Source organism: Sminthopsis crassicaudata, chromosome 3 (assembly GCF_048593235.1).
Source record: "Sminthopsis crassicaudata isolate SCR6 chromosome 3, ASM4859323v1, whole genome shotgun sequence".
NCBI classification, from domain to species: Eukaryota; Metazoa; Chordata; class Mammalia; order Dasyuromorphia; family Dasyuridae; genus Sminthopsis; species Sminthopsis crassicaudata.
This window is the reverse complement of record NC_133619.1, coordinates 297,344,457-297,350,456: the sequence shown is the minus strand read 5'-3', so window position 1 is coordinate 297,350,456 and position 6,000 is coordinate 297,344,457.

Sequence of the window (6,000 nt, the reverse complement as noted above, 5' to 3'; positions counted from 1 at the left end):
CTTTATGACTCCATTTAATTTTCTTGACATAGATACTGATGTAGTTTGCCATTTCCTTTTTTCTGAGACCAAATTTGAACTAAGGAAGATGGATTTTCCTGACTTTAAGCTGAATCTTCTACTCCACGTGGCTCCCCATTACCTAGCTCCCTATTATCTTTTAATAAAATATAAGATATTTCATATAAAACCCTTCACACCCACGGCTTCTTTCTGCTTTTTTGTTTGTTTGTTTTTTTGATCTTCTTACACTTTATACTTTGGTCTTCGTACACTCTGTAGTCTTTTAAAGCACTCTCCCTTAAGTAGTGAAAAAGTGTGACATTCCAGCCCCATGGAATTTACCCTGGCTGGAGGTCCTCCTCAGCTAGGCTGCTTTCCCTCCTCACTTGCAGCTCTTATTCACCCTGGCTTCCTTCAAGTCAGTTCAAATTCTACCTTCAAGAAGGTCTTTCTCTCATGTTAATCTCTTTTGCCAATGAATTTACCCTTTGTTTGAAAATAGAAGTTCTTAACTTGAAGTCTATAAACTGGTTATTTTGATATTTTGATTATTGTATTTTAATGTAATTTTTCAAAAAAACTGAAAGTATTATTCTCAGAAGTTATCCACTGACTTCAGCAAAGTGGTGAATTTGGCTTTACCAAATTAATGCAAAAGTAGTCCAACTCACAAAAAAAGGTTAACAATTCTTGATTTACATTGTATGTATAATATAAAACTCTTAGGGCTGTGGAGCCCTACTTAATTAACCCTGTTTGCCTCCATTTCCTCATCTATAAAATTAGCTAGAGAAGGAAAAGGCAAACCACTCCAATATCCTTGCCAAGAAAATGCCAGAGGGGACCAAGAAGAGTTAGACATGACTGAAATAACTAGCAAAAATAGTATAGTTATATATCATATATGTAATTGTTTTTATGTTATCTTTGTCTTCCTCATTAGAATGTGAACTCCTTGAGGTCATGAACTTAGTTTTTACCTTACTTTGCATCCTCAATGTTTAGTACAGTGCTTGCCCAATAAGTACTTTATAAATGTTTGTTGAATAACTGATTAATTAACTGACTAATTACCTCACCAGGTTTTTATGGAGAATCTATTTCGTAAATCTTAAATCCTCATAGAAATGTGTTGCTATTATTTTTCCATGTTCTCTTTGCCATTTGATTGTTCAGTCATATTCAACTCTTCTTATTCCTGTTTGGCGTTTTCTTGGCAAGAATATTAGAGTAGTGTACCATTTCCTTCTTTACTATTTTCCATTTTCTCCCTGGAATTCCTATTGGGAGCAGCAGTTCTGAATCTGGTTTAGGGATATTAGCCCCAAATCTACAAGCTTTTCTTAAGAATTCCATTGTAACCAGAAAATCTGGTTAACACATTTAGAGATGGTCAAATAAAGAAAAAAGTTTTGGACTCTCTCTGTTTGTTGTGCTTGAGAGATATATTTCAACTTAATCTTTAGTTTGTTATTCTTTTTCTGTCTCATCTCAGTGTTTCCTTTAAGGTAATAGGTAGAATTGTGAAATATTTCATTGGAACTACAAAGCCAGTTGGTCAACATTGTTCAGTGACAGAATCTACCACAAACTTCATTGTGTCATTTTTTTGATACTCTTTTTTATTTATAACATTGGCATTTCACAACAACTTACTCACCCCTCTTCCCACCCACCAATAGGTAAAGTAAAACAAGACAAATCAACACATTGTCTATGCCTACTAGGTACTAGGCCAAAGTTAGGTCCAATCCTAGCTGACCAAAACCCATTACTGGCTGAGGGATCCTTTCCCCAATCTTTTCCAATCAATCTCCAAGTAAAGGAGTAGACACAGACCAGACCCAGCTGTCTCTGCAACATCCCTTGGTACTGTGAACTTCTCTGTTAGCCCTTTTGCTTCTCTTGTTTCTTTAGCTATCTGTGTAATAATTTATTACCCACTATTTAGAAGAAACTTTCCCATGTCTCTTGTTTCATCTCAATCTTGAACAACTCAATCTCACCCATGTCCCAATCCAACTCTGCCCAACCATTCCACTACCTTAGAAATTCCCATCCTATAGTGAAAAACTCCCCTTCATCCTGTACCATTTTCTCTCACATTCTTTCCATATATTGGTCCATTCTGAGACTTATTTCTTTCCTACAATAGTGCATCCCTTGCTGATCATCCCCAACCCTGAGTGTACTTTCTCTCATACATTGCCCCCAAATACATACATACACAATGGTCACACAGAATAGTTAGAATATTCCATGTCCCTAGTATTCACTTTTAGACACTCTGTTTACTTCCATTACTGAGTAACTATTCTTCCTCTGAAGTCCACTCAATCAAAATTTCTGCCCAATCAAAATCATGAGAGCTATAGTATAGCAGAATGAATTAAAAACCAGAATCCAACGATAGAAAAAAAATTAAACAGAACATAAATGGGCTTTATAAGAAAAAACTGTCAGGACCAGATGGATTTACAAGTAAATTTTACCAAACATTTAGAGATCAACTAATTCTAATAATAAGTGAATTACTTGGATTATAGGCAAAGAAGTTCGATCTTCGCCTATTAATAGGCAAGGAAATTTGGATAAAGTTTGATATTTAAACTAGGAAGAACAAAAACAGAAAAAGAAAATTATAGACTAATTTCATTAATGAATATGGATGTAAACATTCTAAATAAAATACTAGCTAAAACCAACACAACACAAAGATTTTCTGTGTCCCAAGAATGCAGAGATGATTTAACATAAGGAAAATTATTGACAAAATTAATCAAACTATGTTTCTTTGCAGACAATGTGATGACGTAGTAGGAAAATCCTAGATATTCAACTAAAAAGTCAGTTGAAAATATGAATAATTTTCACCCATATAAATCATCAGCATTTTTATTATCATCAACAAAACCTTGTAAGAAGAAACAGTAAAAGATACGCCCTTTAAAATAATCATAGACAATATAAAATAATTTGGAGTATACTTGCCAAGATAAACCTATATTACAAGATAATAATTTAAAAAACACATTTTAAACATATAAAATCAGATTTAAATAATTGGGGAAATATTAATTGTCCATGGATGGGCAGAACCAATATAATGAAAGTGATAATTCTACCTAAATTAATTTACTTATTCAACACCATCCCAATTAAATTATCAAAAAATTATTTTATTGAACTAAAAAAAATAGCAAACTTCATTGGAAGAACAAGGGTCAAGAATAGCAAAGTAATTAATGAAAAAACAGAAGCAAAAGATAGAGGTTCAGCAGTAGCAGATCTTAAGATACATATAAGGCAATAATTATCAAAATTGTCTGGTACTGCCTGAAAAACAATAAGGTGGATCAGTAGAACAGAGTAAACTTGCAATAACATAGTAATTAATGATTATACTAAACTTGTGTTTGACTTATGTAAAAATTTAAGCTTCTGGAATAAAAATACATTATTTGGTTAAAAAGTTGTTTGGAAAAAATGTAAAGCAGTCCGAAAGAAATGGCATAGACAAATATCTTATACCATTTATCAAGATAAAATCAAATTGGATATATTGCCTAGATATAAGAGGAGATAATATAAGAAAATTAGAAAAACATGGGACATATTACCTATCACATTTCTGGATAGGAGAAGACTATATGAATAAACAAGAGCATTGTGAGATATAAAATGGACAATTCTAATATTAAAATTCAAAGGTTTTGCATAAATAAAACCATTGTAATAAAGATTATAAAGAAAGCAGAAAATTAGAGGAGGGGGGAGTGTAAACAATTTCTCAGATAAAGATTTCATATTTCAAATGTTTAAAATAAATGTCAAATTCATAAGAATACAAGTCACTCCCTAATTGTTAAATAGTCAAAAGATATGAACACAAAGTTTTCCAAGGAAGAAATCAAAACTACATGTATTTATATGAAATTTCTCTGAATAATTACTAATTAGAGAAATACAAATTAAAACATTTTTGAGATATCACCTCACACCTATCAGATTGGCTAAAGTGATAGAAAGAGAAAACAACAAATGTTGAGGGAATGTGGAAAAATTGGGACACTAACACTTTTGGTGGAACTATGAATTGATGTAATCATTTAGAAGAGCAAATAATGAAATTATGCTCAAAGAGTTATAAAATTTTTTATATTCATTGACTAAGCAATACCACTATTAAAGCTGTTTTTAAAGATGAAACAGGAAAAAGGAAAAGAACCTATATTTTCTAAAATATTTATAGAAACTCTCTTTGTGATGGCAAAGAACTGAAAATTAAGGAAATGCCTATCAATTGAAGAATAACTAAAAAAAAGTTTCTCATAAATAATTGTGATGTAATGTTATGATATTATAAGAAATCAATGAACTGATTTTATTTATTTAATTATATTTATTTATCTGATTTGAGAATAAGTGACTTGCCCAGGATCACATAGCTGAACTGATTAATTTTAGAAAAACAAGGAAGGACTTGCATAAAGTAATGAAAAATTAAATGAGCAGAACCAAGTAAACATTGTCTCAAGTAACAGCAATTATTTTTCAGAGTACTTTAATGACCAAGTTATCCAAAACAGTATAAATTCTCAAACAAACTACAAGGACTTTTGAAAAAAAGATGCTATCCACCTCCAGAGAAAAAATTTGATAAATAGAAGTATGCATAGAATGGTTTTACATATATTTATAAATCTGTGTCTAGTGCAAGGTGGGGAAGGATGGAGAGACAGATTAGAACTTAAAATGTAATCTAAAACATTAACAAGAAATTTTAAAGGAACAAGAAAAGAACCTAAAAAGTCAAATTTACCAAATGGAAAAAGAGGCACAAAAGTTCACTCAAGAAAATAATTCTGGGGCACTTAAATGACACAATAGATAGGGCACCTGAGTTCAAATTCAGTCTCAGATACTTCCTAGCTAAGTGACCCTGGGGAAGTCACTTAACCCCAATTACCATCTCTATCCCCCCCTCCAAAAAAGAGGGGGAAAATAATTCCTTAAAAATTAGAATTGAGCAAATGGAAGCTAATGGCTCCATGGTACATCAAGAAACAATAAAACAAAATCACTTCCAGAGGAAGAACTTAATGGAGTCTGAATCAAGCTTATAGAATACTTTTTTAAAACCGTGTTTTATTTTTCTTGGGATTTTATCTGGACTAATATAGAAATATTATGTTTTGCATGACTTCTTACATGAAATCTATATCTGCTTGTCTTCTCAATAAAGGAGAAGAAAAGGTAACAAAGGAGAGAGTTTATAATTCAAATTCTAAAAATTGAATGCTAAAAATTACTTTATATGTAATTGGAAGAAAATAAAATATTAATTTATATGTGTGTATATATATGTATGTATATACATATATACATACATATGTATATATATATACATATGTACGTATATATATATACATACACATTAGATAAATTAAAAGCAACTTGGGATATGGTTGTTAAAAAAAAAAAAGCCTTCTTTCCAGTTGGTCTCTCTACCTCAAGTCTTTCTCCTCTTCAATCTATTATATTATCCACTCAATAATCAAAGTGATCTTCTCAAAGGACAGTACATCCTCCTCCTCCTCAATTAACTCTAGGGGCTCCATTAACTCCAAGATGAAATATAAAATCCTCCATTTGATTTTTAAAGCCTTTCAGTGGCTGTTTCTTACATATACAGCATTTTTGTCTTGATTCCATGTCTTTTTGTTGGCTATCCCCATTGATGCCTAAAATGCTCTCCCTTCTCATTTGCACCTATTGTTTCCCATGATTTCTTTCAAATTTCCATTCAATTACCTTCTACAAGAAGCCTTTCCTGATCTCCCTTAGTGCTATTGCTCTTTTATATAAATTTTGTATGTAAAAAAATTATTTGCATGTTGTCTCTCCCATCAAAATATGAGCTACTTGTGAGCACTAATTTTTGCCTTTCTCTATGTCCTTAGCATTTAACACAGTGGTTGGCATATATTAAATGTT